At 45.8% G+C, this 16859-nt stretch overlaps 1 long non-coding RNA gene across 1 annotated transcript; it reads left to right on the top strand.

Annotated features, from left to right (window-relative positions):
- Positions 1 to 4440: 4440 nt before the first annotated feature.
- LOC132809930 (uncharacterized) lies at positions 4441 to 14223 on the top strand. Its single transcript, XR_009642634.1, has 3 exons — positions 4441 to 4564; positions 8185 to 8313; positions 14135 to 14223. It is a non-coding gene; the product is annotated as an uncharacterized LOC132809930 (long non-coding RNA).
- The last annotated feature ends 2636 nt before the right edge of the window (positions 14224 to 16859 follow it).

Here is a 16859-nt window from a genome sequence, read left to right as displayed (position 1 = left end):
GTCGTTGAAAGTATAGAGGGCTGTTGTAGGCTGCAGCAGACGGACAAGATACAGAGATGGGCTGAAAGGTGGCAGATGGAGTTCAACCTGGATAAATGCGAGGTGATGCATTTTGGAAGGTCGAATTTGAAAGCTGAATACAGGATTAAGGATAGGATTTTTGGCAGTGTGGAGGAACAGAGGGATCTTGGGGTGCAGGTACATAGATCCCTTAAAATGGCCACCCAAGTGGACAGGGTTTGTTAAGAAAGCATATGGTGTTTTGGCTTTCATTAACAGAGAGATTGAGTTTAAGAGTCGTGAGATCTTGTTGTAGCTCTATGAAACTTTGGTTAGACCGCACTTAGAATACTGCATCCAATTCTGGTCACCCTATTATAGGAAAGATGTGGATGCTTTGGAGAGGGTTCAGAGGAGTTTACCAGAATGCTGCCTGGACTGGAGGGTTTATCTTATGAGGAGAGGTTGACTGAGAGCAGACTTTTTTCATTGGACGAAAGGAGGAGGAGAGGGGACCTAATTGAGGTATACAAGATAATGAGAGACATAGATAGAGTCGATAGTCAGAGACTATTTCCCAGGGCAGAAATGACTAACATGAGGGGTCATAGTTTTAAGCTGTTGGAGGAAAGTATAGAGGGGATGTCAGAGGCGGGTTATTTACACAGAGTTCTGAGAGCATGGAATGCGTTGCCAGCAGCAGTTGTGGAAGCAAGGTCATTGGGGACATTTAAGAGACTCCTGGATATGCATATGGTCACAGAAATTTGAGGGTGCATACATGAGGATCAATGGTCGGCACAACATGGTGGACTGAAGGGCCTGTTCTGTGCTCTACTGTTCTATGTTCTATGGTCTAATTAGAGACAGTCAGCATGGGTTTGTGAGGGACAGGTCATGCCTCACAAACCTTATTGAATTCTTTGAGGATATGACAGAATACGATGATGGCTCATGCAGAAAAGAAGGATGATTGGGATACAGGGAAATCTGTCTGTCTGGATACAGGATTGGATGGCCAGAGAAGACAGAGGGTGGCAGCAGATGGACAGTATTGAGCCTGGAGCTCAGTGACCAGTGGGGTTCTGTAACAATCGGCTCTGGCACTCTGTTCTTTGTGATTTTTGTCAATGACTCGGATTGTGGGTTAGTACGTTTGCCAATCGCATGACGGTTGATGGAGTGATGGGGAATGTGGAGGGCTGTTGTAGGTTGCAGTGGGACATTGACAGGACGCAGAGCTGGGCTGGGAGTGGCAGATGGAGTCCAATCTGGAAAAATGTGAAGTGATTCATTCTGGAAGGTGGAATTTGAATGCAGGATACAGGGTGAAAGGCAGAATGCTTGGCAGTGTGGAAGAACAGAGAGACCATGGGGTCCATGTCCATTGATCCCTCAAAATAGCCACGCACGTTGGTAGGGTTGTTAAAAAGGCATATGTTGTGTTGGCTTCCCTAAGAAGGGGATTGATTGTAAGAGCCGTGAGGTGTTACTGCATCTTTATAGCATCCTGGTGAGACCACACTTGGAATATTGTGTTCAGTTCTGGTCCCCTGTTTACAGGAAGGATGTGCAAGTTTTAGCGAGCGTACACCCGAGATTTACCAGGATGCTGCCTGGACTGGAGGGCAGTTCTTACAAAGAAAGGTTGAGGGAGCTAAGGCTTTTTTCATTGGAGTGAAGAAGGGAGCGGGCTGACTTTGTGGAGGTGAACAAGTTGATAAGAGGCACAGAGAGAGAGTGAATAGTCAGAGACATTTCCTCCTATGGAATAAATGGTTATTACAAGGCGGTATAATTTTAAGGTGAATGGAGGATGGATAAGCGGGTAGAGAATGGTAGGTGGTTGGAATGCACTGCCAGTGGTGGTAGTAAAATTAGACACATTCGGGACATTTAATAGACTCTTGGATAACATGTGGATAATAGTGAAATGAAGGGTGTGTGTTTACTTTGTTCTTACAGTTGGATAAAAGTTGGCTGAAATATGGCCGAAGGGTCTTGGGTTTAATGTTCTAGCGTTCTGTGTTCTGTCTGGTATACTGGGTGGGACTTGTACAGTTATTGTTCGGGCCCTGGGTAGTGTTTTCAGTCAGAGATCCAGTGACCCAGGTACACAGTTCTTTGAATGTGGTGTCACAGGTAGACAGGCTGGTGAAGCAGGCGTTTGGGATGGTTTCCTTCATTGGGCAGAGCATTGAGCGTAGGAGTTGGGATGTCATGTTGTATCTGTACAAGACATTGGTCAGGCCACTATAAAAGCGTTGTTGATCAGCGGGAAGAACTCATCTGGTTCACTGACCTCCTTTAGGGAAGGACATCAAATATTCTAACCTGGTCTGGCTAACATGTGACTCCACACCCACAGCAATATGGCTGACTCTGAGCTGCCCTCTGGGTAATTAGCAGTGGGGTCAAAGAACATTGTTCCAGGCAGTGACACCCACATCCCATGAATGAATAAATAAAAATACCTATGTCCCTCCCTACCTCGGCAAACCCCTCCAGCTGCAGCAATTCAGACTGGCTTTGTAACACCCTGACCACTCTCTGTAACACTCTCACCATCTCCAGCACCTTCACCTCTCCCTGTTCCTATTGTGTCAATGAACCCTGACCAAGGTTCCCCTTCCCACAGCCCTGCTCCTGTGAGCAGACCCATTGCAATCCATGAACATTTACTCCTAAAACACACTCTCACTTCAGGACTTTATGGTGATCTTCTCAGCCTCATAATCTAGTATGATCCCTTTTGTCCTGAGTGAGGGATCAGTGGGAGTTTCTTGCTGAGGATTTTACTTTTTCAATCGAACGTTCTTTTGTTGAGTACTTTGCATTGTTCCTACAAATGTTTTCCACTGTTCATTTACAGACACATATTTCAGTCTGTTTAGCCTGTTTACCTTGGTCAGTTCTCCTCTCAAACTCTAGTTGTAGCTTGTTCTTTCTGTGATTCACTTTAAAACTTTATATTTATTTAAACTGTACTTTATCACAATTTCCCGAAGGATCTCTGCAGGTGACATTACTCATTCACTAAGTTTCATTACACGGTCGCTCTGCGATAGTTATGTCCCTTAACAGTTGCACAATGTGTTTTTCAAAGAAACACTGAAAAAAAATTAACCGAACTCCATTTCCAATATCAATGTTGTCCGTGTGATTGTCCCAGATTATACAAATATTGAAGATTTCCAAAATTATCACAATGCCTTTGTTAAAAAATTCCAATGAGTTCCTGTTTAATGCAGTGATGAGCAATGGAATGCTGTCTGGTGGCTAAAACTGCTGCTTGTGTCCTTGGCAAGTAGTAGCCAGAGTTTACATTCAGACTGACTCTACTTCATGATCTGCGGCCAAATGCTTTCTCTGTAATGCCTTTGTTATCCATTATTGTTAACGTTGCCCATTTTTGCCTGAGTTTGCACAGGATTACGAACCACTGAATATTTTTGTTCACCCTGTATCCATGTCTCCCTGGTGTCTAAATCTCTTTTATCTCTGTGTCACAAATCCATCGACCTTATTGCAGCAACATTGTCCATTAAAAAAAAACATAATATCCTCTCTTCCACAATTTTCTGTCACAAATCTATTTGCTGATGTACAATTTTAGTTAAACTCTGTCCCATCCTGTTCCTTTCTGCTTGTCTTCAGCCACATTCCCATGTTGTTCCATTGCTTCACCTTTTCCCTTTGGATTTGGAAAGCTCCTTTCACCTGCATCCTCTCTGTCAGTTTAATGCCCTGTCCATAAACCTACCGACATGACTGGCCAGGACACAGGTCCCAGCACAGTTCCAGGGGGACCATCCTAATAGATTTTTTTTTAAAATCAGGTCTGGGATGTGGGTGTCTCTTGCTGACCAGCCTTTCTTGCCCAGCCCTAGAAGCCCTTGAACTGAGTAACTTGCTCGGCCATTTCAGAGGGTCATTGAGAGGCAAACACTTTGCTGTGGGTACGTCGTGCAGACCAGGTCAGGATGGGCAGATGTCCTTCTCTAAAGGACAAGTGTTTGGATTTGTTACACTTCAGTAGTGGTTTCATACTTAATTGTGGATTGTTAATAATTATTTTTAAAATTATTGATTTCAAATGTCTCCTTTTCAGATGGCGGGATTCAATCCTGCCTCCCCTGAATATTAGCTGAGGTTTTGGATATATTCTCTCGCAAAAATACCACTAGGCCATCACTTCACCTGCTCACTGGGTTACCCATCCCTGAGCACTGATACCAGGGCATCATGAAGCTAAACCCATTCTTCCAACATGACTGTGTGATCCTGACATCTTCCAGCAATCTGGGACTATTACTTAATATCGCTCCATTTTACAGATCTCTGTGGGACTCAGTGCCATTCTCCATGTGTAACCCTCACTGCATCTGTTTAATTTCCCATTCTGTCTATTTCTCTGTCTCCTGTAGTTACTCAGGAAAGTCCTGACTCAATAGCCTTCCCAGCTGCGGGGTGGATTGTCCATCACCACATTGAACGCAGTTGGTCTGCCAGAGGGAGACAAAGGGCAGGGAGATCTGGAGCCTTCAATAAATCCTGTAGTGAGGTAAGGCCCCCCACAGTGCACAGAGCAAAGAACAGTGAGAGGGCTCCAAACATCTGTTAACACAACATGACATAGATACAGTGCTGGAGGGGAGCACAGTGCACACACACCTCAGGCTCAATCACCGCCCCAATGTAAGTTCTATATTAAAACTCACTACTCTGCAATACTGTATCTATGGCATGTCTTGTGGTCCAGTGTCTTCAATAATTTTTAATTCCTGTAACAGATCCTATCGCTGTAACCTCCTCCCTTCCCGATAGTCCCTCCACATATTTGAAATGTATTTGAAAAACCCTTCATCAGGAACACAGGCAGGGTGCCTGCAGAGTGGGGAGATAAATGAGAGGGTGCAACAATAGGTGAATGGGGTGGGGAAGAAGGTGCTAGGTCAGAGTGGAGGATGGGGGAAGGTAGAAATGAGTACAATGGGTGAATGGGGGTGGGGATGGGGGTGATAGGTCAGAGATGAGGATGGAGTGGATAGGTGGGAAGGGAGATAAGCCATTAGGACAGGTCATGAGGGCGGTGCTGAGCTGGAAGGCTGGAGGTGGGGTGAGATGGGGGAAGGGGAAATGAGGAAACTGGTGAAGTCCACATTATGCCCTGGGGTTGAAGTGTTCCGAGGCGGAAGGTGAGGCGTTCTTCCTCCAGGCGTCGGGTGGTGAGGAAGCAGCGATGGAGGAAGCCCAGGACCTGCATGTCCTCGGCAGAGTAGGAGGGGGAGTTGAAATGTTGGGTCACAGGCCGGTGGGGTTGATTGGAACGGGTGTACCAGAGATGTTCCCTAAAGTGCTCTGCTAGGAGGTGTCCAGTCTCCCCAATGTAGAGGAGACCGCATCGGGAGCAGCGGATACAATAAATGATATTGGTGGATGTGCAGGTAAAACTTTGGGATGTGGAAGGCTCCTTTGGGGCCTTGGATAGAGGTGAGGGAGGAAGTGTGGGCACAGGTTTTACAATTCCTGCGGTGGCAGGAGAAGGTGCCAGGAAGGGAGGGTGGGTTTTTGGGGGCGTGGAACTGACCAGGTAGTCACGGAGGGATGGTCTTTGCGGAAAGTGGAGAGGGGTGGGGAGGGAAATACATTCCTGGTGGTGGGGTCAGTTTGGAGGTGGTGGAAATGGCGGCAGAGGATTTGGTTTATGGGAAGGTTGGTAGGGTGGAAGGTGAGCACCGGGGCATTCTGTCCTTGTTACGGTTGGAGGGGTGGGGTTTGAAGGCGGAGGTGCGGGATGTGGACGAGATGCGTTGGAGGGCATCTTTTACCAGGTGGGAAGGGAAATTCCGATCTCTAAAGAAGGAGGCTATTTGGTGTGTTCTGTGGTGGAACTGGCCCACCTGGGAGCAGGTACGGCGGAGGCAGAGGAATTGGGAATAGGGGTTGGGAATTTTGCAAACGGTAGGGTAGGAAGTTATGTAATCTAGGTAGCTGTGGGAGTCGGTAGGTTTGTAAAAAATGTCAGTGTCAAGTCGGTTGTCATAAGGGGATGGAGAGGTCCAGGAAGGGGAGGGAGGTATCAGAGATGATCCAGGTAAATTTAAGTTCAGGGTGGAATGTGTTGGTGAAGTTGATGAATTGCTCAACTCCTCGAGGGAGCACGAGGTGGTGCCAATGCAGTCATCAATGTTGCAGAGGAAGACGTTGGGAGTGGTGCCATTGTAACGACGGAAGATGGACTGTTCTACGTAGCCAACAAAGAGACAGGCATAGCTGGGGCCCATGCGGGTGCCCATTGCTACCCCTTTGGTCTGGAGGAAGTGGGAGGATTTGAAGGAAACATTGTTAAGGGTGAGGACAAGTTCAGCCAAACGAATGAGAGTGTCGGTGGAAGGGTACTGTTGTGGACGTCGGGAGAGGAAGAAACGGAGGGCTTTAGAGGTCCTGGTCATGGTGGATGGAGGTGTAGAGGGATTGGATATCCATTGTGAAGATGAGGCATTGGGGGTCAGGGAAACGGAAGTCTTGGAGGAGTGGAGGGTGTGGGTGGTGTCTCGAACGTATGTGGACATTTCATGAACTGGGGGAATAGGAAAATGTCGAGGTAGGCAGACATGAGTTCGGTGGGGCAGGAGCATGCTGAGACAATGGGTCGGCCAGGGTGGTCAGGCTTGTGGATCTTGCGAAGGAGGTAGAACCGGGCGGTGACCGTTTGGGAGATGACCGTTTGGTGATGGGAGGTGGGTCATGGTGAAGGGGTGGTAGGAGGAGGTGTCTTTGAGTTGGCATGATGGCTTCAGCGGTGTAGAGGTCAGTGCACCAGACTACCTCTGCACCCCCTTTATCTGCTGGTTTGATGGTGAGGTCGGGATTGGAGCAGAGGAAGTGGAGGGCTGGGCGTTGTGAGGGTGAGAGGTTGGAGTGAGAGAGGGGGTAGATAGGTTGAGGCAGTTAATGTGTCGGTGGAAGTTGGAAATGAAGAGATCGAAGGCAGGTGATAGGCCAGCGCGGGGTGTCCAGGTGGATGGAGTGTATTGGAGGCCGGAAAAGGGGTTCTCAGAAAATAGGTGGAAGTGTTCATTGTAAAAGTAAGCTTTGAGGCGGAGGCGGTGGAAGGAGCGTTCGACGTCACGGTGTGTATTAAATTAATTGATGTGTGGACGGAGAGGGATAAAGATGAGGCCTTTGCTGAGGACTGATCATTCGTCCTCAGTGAGGGGGAGGTCAGGGGGAATGGTGAAAACTCGGCAGGAGTGGGAGCTGGGACCAGGCGTAGGTGTGGAGCTGGGGGCGGCGACGGTGCCTGTAACTGGTGTGGGTGTGGTGTTAGGGGGAATGGGGATGGAGTCATGGACAGGTGTGGTGTTCCCCTCAGGGTTCTGCGGGCGGGGATGGTGACGGTGGGACCTGGGAGTGGTGTCAGCAGAATGCAGGTGAGTGGTGTTGGTGGGGACGGAAGTGTTGGCAAACACGGCAGTGGGGGGAGCGGCAGTCACTGAGTGTGTGACATCAGCGATGATGTGAGGGACGAAAGTGATGTCACTTGTGGTGTATGAGGAATTGTAAGGGGCGGAAATGGCATTTACTTTATTTTAACCAATAATTTCCTGTCACAAATCTATTTGATAATGTCGTATTTTAATTAAACTCAGTCCCTTACTGTTTCTTTCTGTTGGTCTTCATCCACATCTCCATGGGTGTTCCAATATTTCAACCTTTCTCTTTGGTCTTGGGAATTTCCATTCACCTGAGACCTGTCCCCCTCCTCATCTGTGTCTGTTTATAGCACACTGCATAATCCTGGTACCAGAGGAGCCTATCCCAATGAAATAGCTCAGTCCTCCCTGAGTGCTCACTGGTCAGAACCACTTCTAATGATACCATTGTGTGATCCTGACACCTTCCAGCACACTGCTGATATCACTCAGTCTCTCTCCATGTGATATCCCTCACTGTGTGGGTCTAATTGCTGCCTCTGTCAGTGCCTCTCACTCTTGCAGTTACTCCAGATCCTGAGCCAACAGCATTCCCCACTCCAGAGGGAAGCAACTGCACAGGCCATGGATGGAGACTGGGAATTTCCATATCTCTGTGGGACTCAGTGCCATTCTCTATGTTCATTGTGGGACTTCATTGCATTAGTCTAATTTCCCATTCTGTCTATTTCTCTGTCTCCTGTAGGTATTCCTGATGTCCCTGACTCAGCACAATTCCCAATTCCTGTCTCGTCCATCACCACATTGAAGACGGTTGGTCAGCCAGAGAGAGATGGAGAGTGAGATCTGGAGCCTTCAGTAAATCCTGCAGCCAGTAAGATCACTCACAGTAAACAGCACAGGGAGGAGTTCATGGGCTTTAATTCAGAACCTGAGGGCATGATGTAGGAATAATGCTGGACAAGGAACATGAGAAAAATCTCAGGCTTCATTATCACCATCTTGTCTGTAAATTCATCTGTTCCACAGAACCCTCCCTATGTCTGCCATTTTCTCCACTGTCTGTTTCATCGATACCACCTTCCCTATCTCTATCAGCCCCTACAATCCTGCTTATCCCTGTAAGCTCCTCATATCAGTAAAACTCTCCAAGTTTCTGCCTTTGTCTTTAATCCTGGGTTCTGTCACATCTCTCCTTAACTGAAGAAAATTAACTCTTCAGTTCCTTAAGCCATCCCTGTCAGTGTAGTCCTTTCCAGACCTGAAAAACCTCCCTGTCTTTGTGACTTTTTTGAACTCCTGCTACCTTCATGATCTCTGTAACCTTCCCGTCACGCCAACAAAAAAGCTCTGTACCTTAGTAACCTCCTCCAGCTGTTAGACTCCTCCTTGTCTCTGGGCACAAAGCAGAGTGACCCTGCTTCTCTCAAAATTAGTTTCTGCATTTCTAATGATGACTATAAACTCTTCCTGTCTCTAAGACACACTCAGTCTCTGTAAACTCTGCTGGTCCCTATTGATGTAATTTCCTTTAGTAACTACAAACCTTTCTACCTTTAATCTCTTCCAGACGCGACCACGCAGTTTATTTCTATAACCTCCATGAGTGATACAGTCATAGAGATGTAGAGCACGGAAACAGACCCTTCGGTCCAACCTGTGCATGCCAACCAGATATCCCAACCCAATCTAGTCTCACCTGCCAGCACCCGGCCCATATTCTTCCAAACCCTTCCTATTCATATGCCCATCCAAACGCCTCTTAAATGTTGAAATTGTACCGTCCTCCACCACATCCTCTGGCAGCTCGTTCCATACACGTACCACCCTCTACGTGAAAAAGCTGCCCCTTATGTCTCTTTTATATCTTTCCCCTCTCACCCTAAACCTATGCCTTTGAGTTCTTGTCTCCCTGACCCCAGGGAAAAGACTTTGTCTATTTATCCTATCCTATCCATGCCCTCATAATTTTGTAAATCTCTGTAAGGTCACCCCTCAGCCTCCGAAGCTCCAGGGAAAACCGCCCAAGCCTGTTCAGCCACTCCCTGTAGCTCAAATCCTCCAGCCCTGGCAACATCCTTGTAAATCTTTTCTGAACCCTTTCAAGTTTCACAACAATTCTTCCGATAGGAAGGAGACCGGAATTGCATAAAATATTCCAACAGTGGCCTAACCAATGTTGTGTACAGCCGCAACATGACCTTCCATCTCCTGTACTGAATACTCTGACCAATAAAGAAAAGCATACCAAATGCCGCCTTCACTATCCTATCTACCTGCAACTCTACTTTCAAGGAGCTGTGAATTTGCACTCCAAGGTCTCTTTGGTCAGCAACACTCCCTAGGACCTTACCATTACCTGTATAAGTCCTGAGAAAACTTGCTTTCCCAAAACGCAGCACATCACATTTATCTGAATTAAACTCCATCTGCCAGTTAGCCCATTGTCTCATCTGGTCCAGATCCTGTTGTAACCCTCTTCGCTGTCCACTACACCTCCAATTTTGGTGTCATCTGTAAACTTACTAACTGTACCTCCTATGTTTGCACCTAAATCATTTATGGAAATTACAAACAGTAGAGGGCCCAGCACTGATCCTTGTGGCACTGCTCTGGTCACAGGCCTCCGGTCTGAAAAACAACCCTCCACCACCACTCTCTGTCTTTTACCTTTGAGCCAGTTCTGTATCCAAATGGTTAGTTCTCCCTGTATTCCATGAGTTCTAACCTTGCTAATCAGTCTCCCATAGGGAACCTTGTCGAATACCTCACTGAAGTCCATATGGATCACATCTATCACTCTGCCCTCCACAATATTCTTTGTTACTTGTTCAAAAAACTCAATCAAGTTTATGAGACATGATTTCCCACGCACAAAGCCATGTCAACTATTCCTAATCTCTCCTTGCCTTTCCAAATACATGTGCATCTTGTCCGTCAGGATTCCCTCCAACAACTTGCCCACCATTGAGTTCAGGCTCACTGGTCTATAGTTCCCTGGCTTGTCTTTACCACCCTTCTTAAACAGTGGCACCACGTTTGCCAAACTCCAGTCTTCCGGCACCTCACCTGTGACTATCGATGATGCAAATATCTCAGCAAGAGACCCAGCAAACACTTCTCTAGCTTCCCACAGAGTTCTCGGGTACACCTGGTCAGTTCCTGGGGATTTATTCACCTTTAACCGTTTGAAGACATCCAGCACTTCCTCCTCTGTTATGTGGACATTTTGCAAGATGTCACCATCTATTTCTCTGCAGTCTATATCTTCCATATCCTTTTCCACAGTAAATACTAATGCAAAATATTCATTTAATATCTCCCCCATTTTCTGTGGCTTCACAAAAAGGCCGCCTTGCTGATCTTTGTGAGTCCCTATTCTCTCCCGAGTTACCCTTTTCTCCTTAATATATTTGGAAAAACCCTTTGCATTCTCCTTAATTCTATTTGTCAGCCCTATCTCATGTATGCATTTTGCCCTCCTGATTTCCCTCTTAAGTATACTCCTACTTCCTTTATACTCTTCTAAGGATTCACTTGATGTATCCTGTCTATGCCTGACATATGCTTCCTTCCTTTTCTGAACCAAACGCTCAATTCTTTAGTCATCCAGAATTCCCTATAACTACCAGCCTTCCCTTTCACCCTGACAGGAATATACTTTCTCTGGACTCTTGTTATCTCATTTCTGAAGGCTTCCCATTTTCCAGCCATCCCTTTACCTGCGAACATCTGCCTCCAATCAGCTTTCAAAAGTTCTTGCCTAATACCGTCAAAATTGGTCTTCTCCAATTTAGAACATTAACTTTTAGATCTGGTCTATCCTTTTCCATCACTATTTTAAAACAAACAGAATTATGGTCGCTGGCCCCAAAGTGCTCCCCCACTGACACCTCAGTCACCTGTCCTGCCTTATTTCCTAAGAGTAGGTCAAGTTTTGCACCTTCTCTAGTAGGTACATCCACATACTGAATCAGAAACTTGTCTTGTACAGACTTAAGAATTTCCTCTCCATCTAAACCTTTAACACTATGGCAGTCCCAGTCAATGTTTGGAAAGTTAAAATCCCCGACCGTAACTACCCTCTTATTCTTACAGATAGCTGAGATCGCTTTACAAGTTTGTTTCTCAATTTCCCTCTGACTATTGGGGGGTCTATAATACAATTCCAATAAGGCGATCACCCCTTTCTTATTTCTCAGTTCCACCCAAATAACTTCCCTGGATGTATTTCTGTGAATATCCAACCTCAGAACAGCTGTAATGCTATCCCTTATTAAAAATGCCACTCCCCCTCCTCTCTTGCCTCCCTTTCTAACCCTCCTGTAGCATTTGTATCCTGGAACATTAAGCTGCCAGTCCTGCCCATCCCTGGGCGATGTTTCTGTAATAGCTATGAGATCCCAGTCCCATGTTCCTATCCATGCCCTGAGTTCATCTGCCTTCCCTGTTAGGCACCTTGCATTGAAATAAATGCAATTTAATTTATTAATCCTACCTTGTCCCTGCCTGTCCTGACTGTTTGACTCACTTCTGTTCTCAGCTGTACCTGTCTCAGATCAAGCTCTCAAAATCCTCCCTGCGATTGTTACCACGTTCCATCCCTGCATTCCTCCAAATCCGTGTAAAGTCCTCCCATTCCTAAAACCCGCCCTGTATCTGTCATCTGTTCCAGCTTCCACAACCCTCCCTATCTCTGTAAGACCCCCACCCCACCCCGTCCCAGTTACTACAGCCTGCTGTATCACTGAATGCCAGTCGTCACTATAATATCAGGGTTAGGTGTCAAAGCAGGAACACTGGACTGGGTTGGATATCAGTCCTGATCATATTGAATGGTGGGACCGACTCTGTGTTCAAATGGTCGATATCTGCTCTTCTTTCCTGTGGTTCTCTATAAACTTACTATCTATATAACCTCCTTCAGTCCCCACAGTCCTCCCTATCTCCATAAACTCCTTCAGTCCCCATGACTCTTCCTATCAATGTAACCTGAATCCTTCCCCACAAACCTCCCTAACTCCATAATCTCATCCTGACCCAACGACCCTCCCATTCAGAGTAACCTCCTTCAATTCCCATGATCCTCCTGATCTGTGCAACCTTCTTCAGGCCCAACAGCCCTCCGACCTCTTTGTTCTCTTTCAGGCCCCACATCACTCCCTATCTCCATGATGTTCTTCAGTCACCACTGCACTCTCTATGTCCATAATCTCATACAATCCCCACATCACTCCCTATCTCCATAATGTCCCTTCAGTCCCCATGACCCTCCTTATTTCGAAAACATCTATTACCTGTTGAACCTGTAAGCTCCCTTTTTCAGATTGTTAAACACGAACTCCCATAACCCGTTCTGCTGCCAGTCTGAAACCAAACAGTGTTGGCCTGATAGTAGGTCGGGAGCTGGAATGTGTTTGAAAGGATATGTCAGTGAACAATAACTGGACCCTTAGAAACACTTTTAATAAAAAGAGAATGTTGCTTTGAGCCTGTAGGATTGTATTTTTATTGGTGTGAGCATAAATGGCAGGATAGATACAGGTGTAGGAGTGGCTGTACCGAAGATACGATTTATTTGAATTTTCAGAAACCTTTACACAAGTTTCAATAAGGGCTAAAGAGTAACTTGGGAGAGAATAGGGCACCATAACTGGAGGTGGTTGAGATATTATACAAAATAGTGATGTCAGAATTTACTGTGGAGGAAGACATGGAATCTCGGGAACTTGGGGAAATAAATAGCGATGTCTTGGAAAGAATCCTCTCCAGAGAAGAGAAAGTGCTGGAATCTTAAAACAATTAAAGGTTAATTAATCCTCAGTAGCTCATTGGGTCTATGCCTGAATATTCATGGGAAGCTAGGGAAGAGACTGCATTGTCCCTAACAGAGATATTTATATTATCAACAGACACAATGAGTTACTGGAAGAGTGGAGGGTGGCTAATGTTACTCCATCACTTAAGGGCTGCAGGGAAAAGCCAGGAAATCACAGCCCAGTGAGCCAGTGCTGGGTAAGTTGATGGAGGAGATTCTGAAAGAAAGGAGCTCCATATATTTGGAAAGGCAAGGGCTGATTCGAAATATTCAGCATGGATTTGTGAGTGGGAAACCGTGTTTCACAAACTGGATTGACTCTTCGAGTCAAGAGATAGATGAAGGCAGAGCAGTCAAGCATTGTCTACATGGACTTCAGCAAAGCATTTGACAAGGTTCCAAGGGATGTAGAACATCTAGTCAAGAGGAAGAAGGAAGCTGACTTAAGGTTGAGGAACCAAGGATCAGAAGGAGGGCTCTAGAGAGTTACATGGGGCAGCACGGTGGCTCAGTGGTTAGCACTGCTGCCTCACAGCACTAGGGGCGCGATCACAATTCCAGCGTCAGGTGACTGTCTGTGTGGAGTTTGCACATTCTCTCCATGTCTGCGTGGGTTTCCTCCGCGTGCTCCGGTTTCCACACACAGCCCAAAGATGTGCAGGTTAGGTGAATCAGCCATGCGTTGTTCAAGAAAGGGAATAGAGATAATCCTGCGAATCACAGACCTGTCAGTCTTCTGTCTGTGATGTCCAAATTATTGAAGACTCTGAGATACAGGCTTTATGATTCCTTGGAAAACCATAGTTTGATTAGAGAAAGTCATCATGGCTTTGTTAGGGACAGGTCATGACTCACAAATTTTATTGAATCCTTTGAGAATGTGACAAAACCCATTTACGGCTCATTGAGAAAGTACAGAGCATGGGATACATGGAAACCTGTCTGTCTGGATACAGAATTCCTGGCCCATAGAAGACAGAGGGTGATGCCAGATGGAAAGCATTCAGCCTGGAGCTCGGTGACCAGTGGTTTTCTGCACGGAGAGGTTACAGGACCTCTGCTCTTGGTGAGTTATGAATGACTTGGATTTGAGAGTGGAAGAGTGGGTTAGTAAGTTTGCCAATGAGACGAAGGTTGGTGGAGTGGTGAATAGTGTGGATGTCTGCTAGAGGTTGCAATGGGACATTGACAGGATGTAGAGCTGGGCTGAGAAGTGGCAGATAAAGTCAAACCTGGAAAAGTGTGAAGTGATGCATTTTGGAAGGTGAGACTTGAATGCAGAATACAGGGATAAAGGCAGAATACTGGATAGTGTGGAGCAACAGATGGATCTTGGATTTCATGACCAGAGATCCATCAAATTTGCCACCAAGCTGATAGTGTTGTTAAGAAAGAATATGTTGCATTGGCTTTCATTAGCTGGAGGATTGAGTTTTATAGCCATGAGGTTATGCTGCAGCTCTATCCAGCCCTGTTTAGATCCCAATTAGAATATTGTGTTCAGTTTTGATCCCTTCATTACAGGAAAGATGTGGATGCTTGAGAGAGGGTAAAGAGGAGATTTACCAGTATGCTGCCTGTACTGGAGGGCATGTCTTATGAAGAAAGGTCGAGGGAGCTAAGGCTTTTCTCATTGGAGTGAAGAAGAGTGTGGTGTGATTTGGTAGAAGTGAACAAGGTGGTGTGAGGCAAAGAGAGAGTGAACAGTGAGAGACCTCTTTATCCCATGGCATACATGGTACCAGGGGGCATGATTGTAAGGCGATTGGAGGATGGGTAAGGGGAGATTTCAGATGTAGGTCCTTTACACAGAGAGTGGTGGGTGGGTAGAACGGGATATTTTAACAGACTCTTGAATAGGCACATGGATGATAGTAGAATGAAGGTTATGTAAGTTAGTTTGATCTTACAGTTGGGTCAAAGATGGGCATGACATCATGGCCGAAAGGTCTTGGGCTGAACTGTTCTGTGTTCTGTGTTCTGTTTGGTAAACTAGGTGATAAGCTCAGATCAATGTAAAATGATATGCTATTCAGGAGGAGCTAGTCAACTGGATACAAAATTGGGCTTGATGGTGGGAGACAGAGGGCAATGGGAGGCATGTTGTTTTTCTGACTGGAGACATGTGACTAGCGGTGAAGTGGGTCCCCTGTTGTTTGTCATTTGGATAAATGGTTTGAATGGGAATATCGGTTTTGTGGTAAGTACGTTTTTTTGAGTGACACTGAAATTGATAATATGGATAGTGAAGAAATTTATCCAAGATACAACAGGATGAACAGTACTGCTGGGACGGTGGGCTGAAGAATAGCAGATGGAGTTTAACTCGATAAATGTGAAGTGATCCATTTTGGTGAAACAAACCAGGGTGGGACTTGTACTGCTAATGTTCGGGCCCTGAGTAGTGTTGTCAGTCAGAGACCCAGGGATGCAGGTAGACTGTTCTTTGTAAGTGGTGTCACAAGTAGACAGGTTGGTGGAGCAGGCCTTTGGGATGGTTACCTTCTTTGGGCAGAGCATTGAGAGTAGGAGTTGGGATGTCATGTTGTGGCTGTACATAAAAGCATTGTTGACCAGTAGGAAGTACACATCTGGTTCACTTACGTCCTTTAGAGAAGAACATCTGACATTCTAACCTGGTCTGGCCTGCACGGGACACCAGACCCACAGCAATATGGCTGACTCTGTGCTATACTCTGGGTAATTAGCAGTGGGGCAAAGAATGTTTGTCCAATCAGTGACATCCTCATCCCATGAATGAATAAATAAAAATACCTATGTCCCTCCCTACCTCTGCAAACCCCTCCCGCTGCAGCAATCTGTACTGGCTTTGTAACACCGTTCAGACCCTGACCACTCTGTGTAACACTCTCACCACCTCCAGCACATTCAGCTCTCCCGGTTCCTTTTGTGACATAAAACCTTGACAATTATTCCGTCTTCCATCTGACCTCCTCCTGCGAGCAGACCCTTTGCAATCTCTTTAAAACTAACTCCTAAAACATTCTCTCACTTCAGGATTTTAAATACTTATTGGTGATCCTCTAAGCCTGATAATCTAATTTGATCCTTTTTACTTGAGTGAGGGACCGATGGGAATTTCTTGCTGAGGATTTGTCTGTTTCAAGGGAATGACCTTTTGTTGAGTGTTTTACACTGCTCTTTCAAATGTTTTCCACTGCTCATTTACAGGCACATATTTCAGTCTGTTTAGCCTATTTACCTTGGTCAGTTCTTCTCTCAAACTCATGTTATTGGTAATTTTTGTTTCTAGTTGTAGTTGGTCCTTTCTGTGACTCAATTTAAAACTTTATATTTCTTTAAACTGCACTTTATCACAATTTCCCTGAGGATCTCTCCCGGTGACATTACTCATTCACTAAGTTTCATCACACAATGGTCACTCTGAGATAGTTATGTCCCTAGCCAGTTGCACAATGTGTTATTCTAAGAAACAGTGAAAACTAATTATCTGAACTCCATTTCCAATATCACTGTTGTCGGTGTGACTGTCACACATTTTGTGAATATTGATGTTTCCCAAAATTCTCACAATGTGTTTGTTAAAAAATTCCAATGAGTTCCTATTTAATGCAGTGATG

This window comes from Hemiscyllium ocellatum, unplaced genomic scaffold, assembly GCF_020745735.1.
Source record: "Hemiscyllium ocellatum isolate sHemOce1 unplaced genomic scaffold, sHemOce1.pat.X.cur. scaffold_144_pat_ctg1, whole genome shotgun sequence".
Taxonomy (NCBI): domain Eukaryota; kingdom Metazoa; phylum Chordata; class Chondrichthyes; order Orectolobiformes; family Hemiscylliidae; genus Hemiscyllium; species Hemiscyllium ocellatum.
The sequence above is the reverse complement of the archived record's forward strand: the minus strand, read 5'-3'. Positions and strand labels throughout refer to the sequence as shown.